Source organism: Neovison vison, chromosome 5 (assembly GCF_020171115.1).
Source record: "Neovison vison isolate M4711 chromosome 5, ASM_NN_V1, whole genome shotgun sequence".
NCBI classification, from domain to species: Eukaryota; Metazoa; Chordata; class Mammalia; order Carnivora; family Mustelidae; genus Neogale; species Neogale vison.
This window is the reverse complement of record NC_058095.1, coordinates 131,555,811-131,572,961: the sequence shown is the minus strand read 5'-3', so window position 1 is coordinate 131,572,961 and position 17,151 is coordinate 131,555,811. Positions and strand designations below refer to the sequence as shown.

At 34.9% G+C, this 17,151-nt stretch overlaps 1 protein-coding gene across 1 annotated transcript in view; it reads left to right on the top strand.

Moving 5' to 3' along the window:
- The window catches only part of DACH1 (dachshund family transcription factor 1), a 424,345-nt gene that overhangs the window by 403,953 nt on the left and 3,241 nt on the right, over nt 1-17,151 (top strand). The gene's annotated exons all lie outside the window — the stretch shown is intronic.

The window sequence follows — 17,151 nt, the reverse complement described above, 5'->3', positions numbered from 1 at the left end:
TTATTGTAGTCTTACAATAAGATTTTTAAATGCAGGCAAAATTCAACTAATGACTTGCCGTTCTTTGTTACACCTAATAATAGAGCAACTGAGAGCAGTGAGTCAATTGCACCAAAATAATTTGAGTTTAAATTAGAGAGAAACCTCACTGGCTTCAAAAAGTTACCCTTGTCGAGTCATCAACATTCTACAGCTCAAACCCCAACAGACCATCCAACCCAAAGAAGGGTAAGGACCCTGAAGAATATGAGCTATCCTGTTAACAGGAGAGCAAATGTCATTTTGATACAAAGCTAACAACAGTGCTTAGTTTGCTCATTCTCTCATCTCATAATTTCACATTCACAATAAAGTCCCAACTAATTCCAAAAATACTGATAGCATTCATCGACAGACTAAAAATGTTATTAAAATTAATGCTTGAGTGGTCATAAAGAAACATACCAAAATTGGGTCAATATTTTTAGAGTTTTTATATACTTAAGTTTCAGTATAGCTAGATTTTTATGTTTTTGTTTTTTGAAAGTCACATATGAATTGATTTCTAAGTTAATGTTTAAATATTTAGTTGGTGGGTAATTGCCCATTTTGATCTCAAATGCAGTTCTTGGTTGCCTTGTTTTGAATAGTGTTTCAATGTGTGATTCTATTCCTTTGTGAGAAAATTGGAACACAGACATTTATTTAAATCCAACAGTTCACGCAGAAAGGCTGTGAATTATCACAACTCAATAGGCTCTTTTGCAAGTTGTTTGTACAAAACACAGGAAATACAAAAACATTTCCAAATATTTTCTTAAAGTTAAATTGTATAGCCAACAAAGAGGTGAAATTTTTCCATTATTCCAAAGCTGTAGGCTTTTATATTTTAACAGTTGCAGAGTGCTTTAAAAGTAATATAAGGGAACAAGCATATATGAGTTATAGCAATATTTAATGAATCAATGACTGTTTAGAATTCTGAGACTTGAGGGGCGCCTGGGTGGCTCAGGTGTTAAGCGTCTTACTTCCGCTAAGGTCATGATCCCGAGGTCCTGGGATCGAGCCCTGCATTGGGCTCCCTGCTCTACGGAAAGCCTGCTTCTTCCTCTCCCACTCCCCCTGCTGCTTGTGTTCCTCCTCCTACCTGTCTTTAAATTAAAAAAAAAAAAAAAAAAAATTCTGAGACTTGAAAATAATGACTTTTTTAAGATCTTAAAATTTATTTTGGGGGGTGCAGAGGAAGAGGGAAACTTGAGCAGACTCCCTGCTGAGCACAGAGCCCAACACAGGGCTGGATCCCACGACCTTGAGATCATGACCTGAGCTGAAATCAAGAGTGGCTTAACTGACTGAGTTCCCTGGGGAACCCCGAAAATAATGACTTGGATTTGTTTTCTATGCTTGGCAGCATTTACGATTTCTGAATAAAATGAGTTAACAATGTGACAAACATGTGAACATATAAAACTAGACATTTTTAAATCATTTTTAAAAAGATTTTATTTATTTATTTGAGAGAGAGAGAGTGAGAGAGCCTGAGTAGAGAAAGTGGCAGAGGGAGAAGCACACTCTGCACTGAGTAGGGAGCCTGAAGTGGGGCTTGCAGGGGTTCCAGGATCATAAGCTGAGCTGGAAGCAGACACTTAATCTACTGAGCCACATAGGTGTCCCTTAAAATCATTTTTGTGATTTATTTAAATTTAATTTCTTCTTTACTGTCTTCTTTAACCACTAACTAGAGATCCTTCCTTCCTTCCTTCCCCCCTCCCTCCCTCTCTCTCTCTTTCTTTCTTTCAAAAAAATAAATATTATGGCTGTTTCTGAGTAAGGTTTAAACAAATTCCTAAATACTGTTTAAGAATACTATTTATCTGCTTCTCTTTGTTTTATGTCTGGTCTCCCTTGTTTTATATCTGAAAACAATATATTAAGTCCTAAATCCAATATGAATATTGCATGGGAAGTGTTGATCTAGAATGAGAATAAAGAAGAATATAATAAATTTAGAAAGGAAGTAGTGAGAATCTAAGTTCTGGTATCGTGCAAGGAATAAGTGGGAGTGAACAGTGAAGGATAAGGAGAAAATCAACTCACAGGGCATAGAAAACAGCAGTGGGTAATTTGAAGTAGGTAGTCTGGGAAAGAGATCCAGGCCAATGGGGCATTTAGATAGAGTTGAAGAGTGATCGATCATCCAGGTGAACGTGGAGCTTGAATATGAGGTAGCTTGAATGTGAGGTCCAGACAAGAGATACAACTTTGGATACCACTAAAACCAATGCAGAAATAGAGAATCTCTTTGCTTAATCTTGAAACTGTCGTTCTTCTGAAGAGGCTAGAATGTCAAGTCACCTCTCCCCCAAGAAAAGAGTTGTAATAAGAGTAATACAAAATAAAGAAGCAAAGCATGTTCAAATGACTATGAGTTAATACATTTCTCTACCATCCCTATTTGTAATGAATGACCTAATATTTCTTAAAAACAATAGAGAAAACATTAAGTTGCCTTTTTTTTAAATGGCAGTAAGAAAGAATGGATGACTGGGCATTGAATTCTGTCCATTAAAGTGAGTGAAATAAAGCTGGACCCAAAAATTTACAGTGCTAGATTATATACATAAAATTAGAATAGAAAATGCTAAAAATACATAGTGGTATATTAGATAATTCATATTTTGACTTATTTATTTTGCATCTTGTTGATTCTGCAGATTTTACCTATGACAAACTGTCAATTCAACTCTTGCATTAAGAGACATGTATTTTTCATGATATTGTTTCATATGGCAATATGTTGGCTATCAGTCCTTTCAAGTAATCAAACTACACTGAATAGAGTCATAAACAAAAAAAGCAACAATCATTTACTTGCATTGTTAGCTTTCCCTCTGATGCATACATATTCTTTGCAATCATTTGAACAGTATAATACATTCTTGTTTTGATGAAGGGAAAGTAAAAAATTACACTTTAGACTTGGTAAGTAAATAAAAAATGCTCATGTAGTAATGTTTTGAATTATCACAACAAAGTATGTTTTCTACCAAAATAATACTAGTCCTACACCATATTTTAAGCTTTTGGAGCATCAGATTTTTCAATACATGAGATACTTGGTAATAAAGTAATCAAATGTCTGGTTAGAGTTTGAAGCATTGAGAGAATTCTCATCTGAGCCCTGAACTAGCAAAGAACCAGCCCTGTTAAAGAGGGCTGATAAATTGAGCTCTTCATAGAGACACCATAATGCTATCATGATGGGAAAACGGGCAGTGTTTATTAATCAAGACCCACAAGTTAATATTCTTATAGCTATACCAGTAAGCTTCCTTAGAAAGAGATAGAACTGAGGTCTGTCCAATTGAAATGAATCAAGGATATTATTACAAAATTAGGCATTCGTGGTTGAGCAATTTAGTACTGTCTAAGTGCAACTGTGAGTTAGCTCTAAAAGAGTAGTAAACAGTTTCTCTGGTGGGAGAATAGAGATTTTATTATAAAGTGGTTTTGACATAAGCCTCAATGAGTTCCTTAAATTCATAATGTTTCTCGAAATCTAACCTTAATTCAGGATATAATGATCTACATGGTGACATAAGTTAATTTTATTCATGTCACAATTGGTAGCGATGGGAAAATAAGGAAATACTGACAGTAACCACAGCTACAAGCTATTAATTTTAATGGAAATGGTGGCCTATGTTACCATGACCCAAGGCAGAATTTCACAGTAGGCATGAAATATACATATATCAGCATTTATCTTTTCTTCCTAAATATATGCACATTTATTATAATATACTTTAAATGTTTATTTGTGGAGTTTTTGTGTTTATTTTTTGAAATTGAATTAAAGAAATTTGACAATCTCATGGAATTTGATATATGCTGAGAACAAATTAGAACTTAAACATGAACTGTAAGTCCAGAACACTTAGTTGTGTCCTGAAATTCTTTATGTCTAGAGTCAGAGACAATTTGTAAAATGCAAAGTTGTCTATTAGCATTGGATATTTTTGCAATAGCACATTTTGTCTTTTTTGTTTGTTTTTTCATTGTTCTCCACTTTAGAAAGCATTTAGTGGCATACATTTGTCATTGTTTGTGGCTGGTTTTGTTGATATTTTCCTGATCAATTTGCAATGAATTATGTCTGTTTCTTTGGAAAACATGCAGTATGATATACAACAGTTTTAAATATTGCAAGATACGAGATTTAATCAAAACTGAACTTAACCAGTCACCACTACTGAAGATTGTCTGGCTTCTTCTTCAATTTAGTATCTTTCTAAGTGTTTTTAATAGAGATTTTTTTTTGGGGGGGAAGGGGTCCTTCTTTCTTTTTCAGTAATTTCTTAAATGGTAATAACTTCAGCAGTATGGAGCTATACGGTTCCCTGGGATGGTTACTTCTATCACAATGCATCAAGTATCTGATGTAATCAGCTATTATTCTGAGGGAAGTTTAGTATAAGAATTAGACTATTAACAATGATGATTTTTATTTCTGCTATATCATATATCATGAAACAAGATCATCGATCTTTATGGAAAATCTATTTTTTTTTTCTTCCCGGTAGAATCAAATTGCCCTAAGGTAATATAGGTCAAGTTACTTCCACTTAACATAAGATAGACATATTTAATATATATTTTATATTTTATATCAATATTTAAAAGACAAAACAAAGTTGTGAAAATATTCTGTTATTTAGAATAGTTTATTCCATTAGTAGAAAATTAGAGAGGGTTTTTTTTGTTTGTTTTTTTTTTTTATTTTGTTGTAGGGGCACCTGGACGGCTCACTCACTTAAGCAGCTGACTCTTGGTTTCAGCTCAGGTCATAATCTTAGGGTCCTGAGATCCACCCATGTAGCCCCCAGCCTCACTCAGCGGGGAATCTGCGTGAGAGTGTGTCTTCCTCTCCCTCTGCCCCTCTCCCACCCCTGGCACGCAGTCTCTCTCTAAAATAAATAAGTCAATAGGAAAAAAAAGATTAAAAAATTATTTTGATGTAGTAAGACAGATATTGTACTGGCAAACACACAGGTTGGTTTTTCTGTTTCTCTGAAGTGTAGGCAAGCTTCCAAGAGAACTCACAAAGTGGCACTTGGCGAATTCACATGACCCAGAGTCGGGTCATCAATCTTTTTCTGGGTTTCAGATGAAAGCAAACGGAGGTAGTATACTAAAACACTGTAAGTCACAAGAACTGAAATATTTTGTTGTGACATTGACCAAGCACATCTTTCTTACAAAGGAAGGAGTATTAATTATTTGCCGTGGCACAACAAATTACTTCCAAACTCATGGTGTACAACATTTATTATCTCACAGTATCTATAGGTGACGACTCTGGGAATAGCTTAGTTGGGTCATCTGCTCTGAGATCTCTCCGAGGCTACAGTTAGTTGTTGGATGGGACTGCAGTCAACTCTAGACTCAGCTGAGGCAAGATTCATGTCCAAGCTTATTCATGCGGCTATTGGCATGCCTCCCATCCTCAAGGGTGTTGGATGGAGAGCCTCTGTTTCCTTGTTGGCTACCGGCCAGATTCCACCATCCGTTCTTTGCCACAGAACTTTCCATTGGGCAATTCAGTACATGGCAATCTGCTTCAGCAGATCAAGGAAGTGAAAAGATCCAAGGAAGACTGTCTGACAGCAAGATAAACGTCAGTTGTTTATAACCTAAGCTTGGGAATGATTTTCCTCCACTTTTGCCACATTCTCTTCATTAGAAGCAAAGGCCTAGATACAGTCACACTTAAAGGAGATGGGGATCACATGAGGATATGAATATTGGGAGGTAGGGAGCATTACTGGCCATCTTAGAGGATTACTACCAAAGTGGCTATGCAGAAAATAAAATCGTCAAATTATCTGGCAAGAATGGGATTAGGACAAAGAGTATTATATAACCAAATATTTTCTGGAGTCAAGAATATATCTAAAGGTAGACCAGATGTATACATCAGTCTTTGAAGGGAACTTCATCCCTTATTGGTGCTTTCATTTGCAAAACATGCCAGCATAACCACTTTCTCTAGGCTACCTTTCTGGACAAACCCTTTATTGAGTCTCATATTCTTTCTTTAGATGTGAACATTCTGTCAACACATTTCCTGGCCTGTTTGCTAGTCTGTCTCTTTAACATAATGTTACACTTCTCTGGGCTCATCCCTTGTGGGTTAATTTTAAAGTTAAGCGCACAGAAAACTGCCTTATTCAATAATTCTTGTATAACATGTTACTGTTCTTAACTATGTACCATCTACCCATCAACAACAGTTGATGATTCCATTATATAAGATATAAAGAAAAGCTATTCTCCACAAAAGTGTCATTTCTTTAGTTACAACAGTTATCATATTTATTTTAAAAATTTGAGGCCTTTTAATGGAAGTCTGTCATTTGTCAAGTTTAGCCCTAGACCAGTATTTTGGTTCAGTATTGTATAAATGTGTTAAATAAAGCTCTAGAGATTTAGAACTTTATTTACTTACAGGCACTTCCCTAAACAAATATGACTTTATTAAAATTGCTCATTTAGTCATGGTAGAGAAAAATGGAAAAAAAATGAAAAATGCTTGAGTTTTAAAAGAAAGATGATTTTCCCCCTCCAAACTTAAAATAACTAGACTCTGCAAGAAATGCTTTTCTAATTGTCACCTTTGTTTTTTTCCCCTAGAGATAATACGTAAGTTTATTCTGAAAACAATTTATTCACTGAGGATTTTGACTATTTCTTGCAATTCTGAAGGATACAAATGCTTGTTTTGAAAGATCCATTTCTCTTTCCTGCAATATTTTGTTTTATCAAATAAGGCATCACCTTGTTCTATGTTCTATGTTAATTAGTCACAGTACATAATTTATCCATTCATCATTCAGGGTCAGATATGCCCTCAAATGATTATTTCCTTACATACCTGTGTCTTAGTCTTCTTCATTCCAGAAAATGAATAGAAGAATGGAGAAAGTAATGAGAGCTTTTACTGTGCTTTACTTTGCTCAAGTTGGGAGGTCTCACCTTCCAATCAGGACAAGGTAACCTAAGTGCAAACCACCCCATTCTCACTTACTGGTACATTAAGCACCGTGATGGTTTCCCACTTCTTACTAATGAATGCTTAATTAGAACACACACACACATACACACACAATGTTTTACCTAAGTAGACCTACCAGCGATAGAATTTTTCTTTGTTTACAGAAACAAAACAAAACTTTAAAGAGGTTTGTGTTCTGCTTTTTGTTTATTTATGATAAACTTTTAAAAGATAACGTGTGTTTCAAACACAGGTAATCAGAACAGTACTTTCCGTTTATCATCAAATGCACATTATCGTACATAGTCCTAACTAACAGGTAATCAGTTAAGCAGACTTCATAAACTTTACAATTGTAAATTTACCATTAAAACAAAATGGACCAATAGACCAGAATCCAGCTTATGTCCACACCTTCAGTCCAGTAAGTTTCATGAAACTGAAGCTGGTCTTTCAGGAGAACTCTATTAAGAAAATCACTAAGCATAATCTTACTATCTAATACTTGAATAGGACTTCTCAAAAGCCTTGTTGTTAACCAGAAAACATTTACTATGAGATTACTGTCCACATAATCAGTGAAACACAGTATGTGGATAGTGGAGAGTGTATATCCTCAATGAGTTATTAATAAACACCCGACATTGGAAAATAATAAAACTTTATGCCATCTAGGCAAACTATTTTATTTTTTAACTTGTATTTGGAAGAAAACCATACTCACAGAAAATTCAAAAAAACTATTAAAACTCTCAATTGTAATGAGATAATAGGATTCACCTATTATTAATATTTTGTTCCCATGTGCTTTATAATTATTTCTTTTTTTTAAGTGTTTATTTATTTATTTGGCAAACAGAGATCACAAGTGGGCAGACAGGCAGGCAGAGAGAAGGAGGAAGCAGGCTCCCTGCTGAGCAGAGATCCCGATGTGGGACCCGATCCCAGGATCCTGGGATCATGACCCGAGCTGAAGGAAGAGGCTTTAACCCACTGAGCCACCCAGGCGCCCCTTTATAATTAATTCTATCTGTATAGTATTTTCTGAAGCATTTGAGCAGAAGTTGTATAAATCTCTACCCTTTCCATGCTAATACGTACCCATACCTATTTCAGGGGCTGTTACTAAAAACAAGGATATTCTCTTATGCATAACCACAGAATATTTATCAGCTCAGTAAGTCCTTTCTTGTCAGCCTACTCTTATTTAATCTGACACCGAAATTCTAATTTTGTAATTTGACCCAGTCATGTCCCTTATAGCATTTTTATAGCATTACTGAGTCCAAATTAGTATCACATATTATATTTAGTTGTCATTTCTCTTTAGTCTCCTTGATCTCCTTGATCGTGAGCTCTTCCTTGGACTTTAAGAAATGTATAAAGTTGACATTTGGAGGAACACAGTCTTAATAGAGCATTCATCATTTTGCATGCTTGCATCTGATGTTTCCTCATGATTCGGCTCGGGCCATGTATTCTAAGCCCGTGTACCACCCACACGAGAGATTGTGTTTTTCTCAAGGTATACATTCAGGGGCACACAATATCCATCTTCCCCTCATTTTGTGATGTTAGTTTGATAGCTCCTTCTGTATATTTTTACTGAGCGCTTGCAAGTTTCCAGGCAATGTTCAAGGAACTAGTAATACACAAAACCATATAGTATGTCATCTGCCCTTAAGTTTATTATAGCCAGACTCTAATCAATTTCTCTAGGATAGTGAAGCTTTAAGTGCTGGCATAGTGAAAGCAACTTGGGGGGACAAGTATTTGAATCCTATGACACGTAGTTGTGACAACACGTAAGTTCTAGGAATACAATATATAGGATCCAAATCCTGTCTCCATGAGTATAAGCTGATTATTCATGATTAAAACATTGTGTCAGAGGGCTAATTTCTTAACATTAAGTATAGAATGGCCTGTTCCCTATTGCACAGATAAACAGTAGACAGTGGATGATGATGATTTTTTTTTTTAATCTGTTTTGCTTGGTTGTGATCATGGAGATACGGTTTTAAGAATAAGAAGTTCTTAAAAAAAAAAAAAGAATAAGAAGTTCTTAAATAGGTATCAGTTCATAGAACCATGGGTCCACGTTTTTACCCCAACTGGGGAAGATTCTTGAGTTACAGAATAAAATATCTTTAGTATCCAGTAAAGTGGGATTATCTTAATCTTGGGTAGTAAATTCCTCTCTGCCCACAGAGAGCATCGACATCATCATTGAGCCAAAAATGCAGGCAAAGGGCTTCTTTAAGATACTGACAACAAGAATGTCATTTCTCAGAGGAACTGAGATATTTTAAGCTGGTCTCGCCATTTGGGAAAAGTATTTTGCCTAGGGCTGGAGTTGACTAACTCCACGCCAGCTGAGGGTAACCACAACTATCTGCAGATCTTCAAACGCCTTCGCTGAACATTCTTCAGTCCAGCTTTCCTTACTGGTTGTCTCTTTTGTGTCCCATTTAGAAAGTGTGTTGTGATTAGACAAGCTTGCCCAGTGAGTGATGATCCTTTCTAGCCACATAATAACCTCCAGTCCAGTTCCACCTGCTTCAAACTCTACAGTTGTCAAAATTCAGGTCTCTCCTTGATTCTGGTGCTTACATAAAGTCTGATATGGACTCACATGGAGTTGCGCTTTTATCATCTTTGGCGAAAGCTTAGTTACATTTCAACATGTATATTAATTATAGCGTTAGATGATCTTCTAAAAACATGTTTCAAACTAGACTGTATTCTATCCTTTACTTTCCTCTCTGAAGGGAACTGAGAAACTTATAATAGCAGTTTTTGATTATACTTTTTTGTCTTCACTGTTAACCAGAAGAAATTTACTTTGTACTAGCTTTTGGTAAACGTGATATTACCTGCTCTGATTTCCAGTAAGCTGAGCCCCATTGTTCCATTAGGTAGCCCATTACCTACTGCTTGTCCTGGTGTATTTGGTTTTTACAGACAGAATGCACTTGTTGCAGGACTCTTGTATACACAAGTCCTTGCCCTCTCTCTAGAAGAGCACCAGGTACTTATGTGGAAAGAAGTCAAAAGAGATCTGGGGTCTTGCCCCCTCTCACTCTGGCCCAACTCTATGGGCCGCAGGTTCTGCAGCTACAACCTGAGTTACAGAAAATTCAAACTCTGTTGCAACTTTTTTAGTTTTTACTTTTTAATTATCTTTGAACCTAACCTTGAATATAACTTCTGGAAATCACTTGGACAGTTATTAGCTGCATTTCATGAGAAGAAATGATATTTACTCAGAATCCTCTTATAAAAGGGCCTGTACTGAACATCAATCTCTCTTAAAATATTTCTCATGTTAAATGTAGACTTTGTGTCTCTGCTTCTTTGCTTTAGCAGTTGCAGAATGTTCTTACTCTAAATATAAAATTACAAAAAAAAAAAGCAAGAAACAATATTTTCTTTAATTAGCTTCTTCCTTTGGGGGTTTTAGAAAAGGGGTTATGACTTGACAAAGATCCTTCCCATCTGTTCCTGTTTGTTTGCTTTTATTTTGACTTCCTCTCGTTGTCTTATCAAATATCACATGAATCATTAACATTTGTTTTCATCACTTGTTTTGGTTTCTCTTACTTCACATGATTAAGACATTATGTTGAGAGAGGCTCAGGGCTAATATTAAGCTAATATTCTTTAAGTAAATATTAAACTTTGTGGATATATGATCTTATATGTTTGCCCTGGGTTATGTTAATATTTTCCCGAGCTCAATAGTAGTGAGATATATGCACATACAACAGTTTTGTGAAAGCAGCAAATTTTGTTAGATCCAGGTGTCTGGATATAAGTTTTGAACAAATAGATGCCTTTTTTAATAATGCTACTTCCTAACAGGAAATGTTATTTATTAAGCCCTTTGTGCAAAAGACATGTTGGAGACCCTGGTGGATGTTTCCAAGGGAGTTCTATTCAAAACTAGAATATACATCTATTTGCATATTGTGTGATACCTTTCACTAACATATTCCCTTATTAATGATTTCACATAGTTTTCATACCGTGAAAGAATTGGATTTCTGGTGTCACCCAACGAAACAATTTGAAGTTGTTCCAATTTGTATGCAGTCTTCTAATATAAAAATCTTATTATAGAATGTGATTGTTATTGAACAAATTTCATTAGTTTTAAAAATAAATGATCAAGCTCTTCAATACTCTAGTTTTAAAGTATATACAGAATGAAAGCTAAATCCTATATCTATTTGTATTAGTTATTACCAATAATTACATAAGACCTGCAAAAACATTGCATCAGAATATACTGCATCAAAACAGTAAAATTAATACATGCACACAAAACAAACCAAATTGGAAATTTTGTGACAGATTCTCTATTGCTTCCTCTTTAGCCACAGCAAATAATATACTATATACTTAATATACAATATACTTAAAGGTCCAATCTGAGCGCTTCAACTTTATTTATTTATTTTTTTTTAAAGGGAGAGAGAGAGAGAGAGACAGAGAAGGCTGGAGGGAAAGGGAGAGAGACTCCTAAGCAGATTCCATTCCCAGAGCAGAGAGCCCAGTGACCTGAGCTGAAATCAAGAATCAGATGCTTAACTGACTGAGCCACCAGTGGCTTCAACTTTAATACTAAAATCTGAGATGCATTTTTGCAAAAAAATTAACTCATTATTTATAAATCTTAGTCAGCATAGTTAACAGTAAATAGCATATAAAAATTTATATCTCCAATAAGCTATTCCATGATCTGGATACTTTCTTATACACCAAGTTATAGCTGTAAGCATCAGATCACAATGAACTTTGGAACTATTAGGAATTTGTAATTTAAATAGTTTCATTCACTCCCTACTCCCAAATGCTTTTAATTAAAACAGACTTTTTAATTAAGTACTCCCATGCACAGTGTAGCTTGATGATTTTTCTGTCATGTCAACCTCCCATACAAAAGCAAATAATAGTGTTAAAGGAAGATATTTTCTCTAAAACCAAGCCATCAGAATTCTAGTTCTCATTTCAATTTATTCCGCTGAAATTCTGCATGCTAAAAGAAAGATCCTGTCTTGGGGAAGACAGCGAGGAAGAGATCCACAGGGCAGTCAGGTTGGTGGTGCGGATAGCCAAGATCTTACCTCTGCAAGTCAGAGCCCTTGCATTTCCACCCCTGAGAGGCCAGTTACTTATTAAAGGAAAGAAACATAATGGAATGGATGTGGACTTTGGATTCACATGAATATCAAATCCCTGCAACTTTTTTTGCTAGCTCTGTGAAAGTGTGTAAGATACTTAAGTTCGTCAAGCTTAATAGCCTTCTTTAAAAAGGTATTAAGAAGGGGCCTTTGGGTGACTTAGTTGGTTAAGTGTCTACCTTTGGCTCAGGTCATGATCCTGGGGTCTTGGGATCAAGTTCTAGGATCGAGTCCCTTGTGGCTCCCTGTTCAGCCGGGGGACTGCCTCTCCCTCTGCCTCTGCATATCCCACCCCACCACTCGTGTGCTCTCTCTCTCTCTCTCTCAAATAAATAAATAAAATATGTAAGAAAAAATAAAAGGCACTAAGAAGACCTGTTTTGTTGAGTTGATGGGAAGTTTAGGCTTAAAATCTATAAAGTGACTTGAACACAAATGCTGAGCAAATATTAGTTACACTTAATAAAAATCACTGCCTTTATTGCTAATTTCCTGGATCTTAAAGAAGAGCTCTCATCCATTTGAGATAGCAAGGAATAACTGTTTGGTAAACCTGGCCCAGCATCAGAAAGAAATAGACAATTTTCTGTGGTCAACACGTGCAGAAATAAATACAGTATGAAAAATAGTAGATAGGTGTGAGATTATTGAGTTAGAAGGTAAGTTTAATGCACAAAGGGCAGCCCTTAAAACGAAATATATAAATTAAGTCCTCTGAGTTTTCAGATGCAAACAGCATACCCCTGAATAACGAAGTCTTCGTGCATGGAAGCACTCCAGGAATTGTAATGACCTTCATTGTGTAGCTCATTTTTGTAGAGCCTTCTCAATGACCCCATGGCTTTGCTTGCTGTTGGAAGATTCAAGGAAGGGGAGTATTGAAACCATTATTATATGACATAAAAACATAGCTCAGTTTGAATTATGGGCCCATATATCTTTGCTAACACCCTTGCCATTCAACTTTAACTCAGGTGGTTTGTTATCAGGCTGAGATAGACCCACAGTCCCATAATTCAGAGGCCTGTTGTTAGCTTTCTAGGTGCATACATATGAGGCTATTTGCTCTGGATTGAAGGGCCAATTTAGCTTCTCTGGAGCAATATAAAATTAGTTAAAATTTTTTTTCCTTACAGACTTTGTGTCATCTGTAAGTATGTTTCAATAAAGATGACAAAATTATAGGGTAGAAATGATTTGAAAATTAGGCTTTGTAGTCAAAAAGAGAGAGAGTTACTCTCCACAGGCTGTCTCTGCCTGGTATATATCTGCTTCCAGTTAGTTCTAAGGTAGATAATCTCTGATGCCTACGTATTATTTAATCATGGAAATGCCTTAACTGTAGCAGGTGGGATCTATTTTATGGCTGGCATCTTTAATGTTTGCTGCATTTGTCCTTCTGTTAGGAACATTAGTCAAAAATGCAAGGAGACATTTATTAAAAGTGGAATTGTGGTGGATCAGATACTGAGCACATAAATATAATGTATATAATTTTTATAAATATATTTTGTATATGATCTATGGTAAGATGCTTACAAAAGAATTATTGCTCTATTTTTAAATGAATATAGTTTTATTTTGCAATGTAGTTTCAGGGGCGCCTGGGTAGCTCAGTTGGTTAAACTTCCCACTTGATTTTGGCTCAGGTCATGATATCAGGTGGTGAAATTGAATCCTGTATAGGGCTCCATGCTGGCTGTGGAACCTGCTTAAGATTCTCTCTCTCCCTCTCCCTTTGTCCTATGCTCCCCCATGCAAAAAAAAATAATAATAAATAAAATAAATAAATTTAGCTTCCGATAGACTTTAAAATTTCTAGCATGCTAACGATAATTATTTTTGTTATGTAAGCACATTAATTCATTTCTCCAAAAGTTTAATATTTGAGACTGCGTTAAACTTTTAAGGCAAGCATCATGCTAAATACGATCATTCTAATACTGATGGGAAAAGAGATGCGGCTGCTTCCTCCATGGTTCCCAACCACATAGTAGGCTCCCCAGAGGTAACTTCAAAGTGAGACATGTGCTATGGAGTTAATTATCAGGACACTTGTGTTGGAGAATAAATAGGAGATCTCTATCTAGACAAGATCCATAGAAGGAAGCAGAAAAGTAAGCAGGGAAGGGGGAGGTACTTATCTTCTAGATTTCTAAGATCAAGAACAGGCCTTAATCTCCAACATGGTACAGAGCTTGATGTGTCCTGGAATGCAAGGGAGACCCAGGGTCATGGAATAGGAGAGAGTCCTAATAGATAAGATTAGAGAGGAAAATACTATATCAAATTAGGTAGTATCTGGTAGGCCTTGGTGAAGAATTTGGCAAGTGAATCTCTTAAAACAAGTATTTACACTTAATGAATTATTTTTGTATAACCACTCTTTGCTACAAAAATCTTTCTTCCTCGTAAGCTGCAGACATCACAGAAGATTTGAAAGCTACTTTTCAAGATTTTTTTTTTCTCCTTTAATATGTGAAGATTTTTTAAAAAAAAAAAAACCTCAATGACAGGGGCACCTGGGTGGCTCAGTGGGTTAAGCCGCTGCCTTTGGCTCAGGTCATGATCAAAGGGTCCTGGGATCGAGTCCCGCATCGGGCTCTCTGCTCTGCAGGGAGCCTGCTTCCTCCTCTCTCTCTCTCTCTGCCTGCCTCTCTGCCTACTTGTAATCTCTCTCTGTCAAATAAATAAATAAAATCTTTAAAAAAAAAAAAAAAACCTCAATGAGCCCTAAAATATTAATATCAAGCAAATACTTTTCCATAGATACTGTGAAGGACTTTGAATTGGGGGAAAGTTAAGAGTGTCTCTTGCCTCACTGTGTAATGCTAGGAAACATTTTCCTTTTCCTTTTTTTTTTTTTTTAAGTAAGAATGGAGGTGATACTCTCAACATAATTGACAGCATAGCAGAAATAATGAGATAGTTGAAAGGAGGAAGAAGTAGGGATAAAGTAATTAAAGGACTAAGAATTAAAAAGTTTGGAAAAAATATAGTACTCTACTTCATTGGTTGCTTCTGAATTCTTTATTACTAGATTTTTATAAAATTTATGTTGTCTTATGTAGTAAAAATCATTAGGATCAAAGTTATCTCTAAAAAGGTTCAATTTCTAGCCACATGGTACTAAAAGTATGAATGGCTGAAATTTTAGCTTATTTTTATAAATACCAACTTTATTAGGTTTATTTACAGAGTGAAAAATCAAAACTCCTGCTAAGCAGAACCTAGAAACTGATATCTATATATCTATATCTCTATTTCTAATGTAAATGAGAAGATCATAGTTTTGTCCCATGGGTGAGTATAATCAAGCCAACCAAACAGAAGAAATCAGACGATGTTCCATACAAAAAAGAAATAACATGTTAATATGGTAACATATCATTTCTTTGAAAGAAATTTTATCATAACGTATCATATCATATCATATCATATCATATCATATCGAAATCATATCATAGCTTTGATGTGGGTATTTGATTAATACTTGATTTAAGAATTTATTATCTTCACTGAATATTACAATGGCTACTTCTGAGCTGTAGTAATATTATTAAGGAAATTATCGTTATAGGCCAGGAAGTAAAACGTCTTTATACAATGTATGTAGGGAGATTATCCAGCATAGTTTTGTATGATTTTAAGTCAGTGGTCAAAATTAGACTTGAGTTAGATTAATAATATATTTTCATTGCTGAATCATAATGTATGATTATATCATACATCCAAATGTGTATGCCACTACAGGAAACAGATAGTCATTGTCATTATTTGATGTTTCATGTATTAAAAATAATGATGATACGTGATTATGAAACTGGGAAGCTAAGGTTATTTAGAGACTTCCAAATAAATGTTACTATTAAAGCTGAACTGGATTAATTTTACAAAGGCAACCAATACTTGATACACCTTATTAGAAGTTACCCAGTATAAGACCAATCTCATGAACATTCATTTTCACGTTGTTGAAGGCAAATGGTGGATTTTGGATGTTAACAGTATAATAAGTTAAATATATATTTTATTTGTTTATTTCAATATATACTTTGTGTAAATCTCACAACCTGAACTATTCATTCATTCAACACATATTTATTGAACATGTACTAGATTCTTGGGATAGATCAATGAACAAAACAGAGTTCTGTGACATCTTAGAGGTAATATTCCAACTATACAATTTAGGCCAAAATCAAACATAATAGGAATGTAAAATTTGGGCATGCCAAAATTTCTATGAAGTTAAAAATGGTTTAACATTGGTCTTAAGTTCCTTACTAATAACTATGTCTACTATACATTATGTGAAAGCATTTAATTAGCTTAATGTTGAAAGTGAGATCTGCACATATTTGGATGATATTTTTCTATTTTCTTGGACTTACTGTAGATTTTTTTTTGTTTCCTTATATTTTAACACTATAGATCAGCTGTGAGTCATTTTGCAAATATTTATATGGCAATATTCATTTTTAAAAATGCCTGGAAAATTTTCCTTTTCTGATTACCTTCTGCTATATATCTTATAACTTGGAATTTAGATATATTTTATACAAATATATCTAAAGTTTAGTCCATGCCACAAAGTTGGCAGCTTAAAGGGTACTACATTTGAGAAATGAGCTTACATTTTGTTTTGTTTTTCCCCTGGATTTCTAATTTCCCATTTCTTATTTCTGCTTCATTCAAATGGGATTATTGAATGTGTCCAATATTTGATATGCTTTTCTTTTTCACATAACCGTGGGTTTCTCAGTTGGTTAAAGTTGAGTAATATATTTCCATCTTAACATTTAACTGTTTGGTAAATTTCACTTCAAGGGGGAAAGACTATATAGTTCATTGATAGTGAGGAAATAACCTAGGAAGCTTTCATATACATAGCAACAAATGTGCACAATAGTTACATTACATGGTATATTT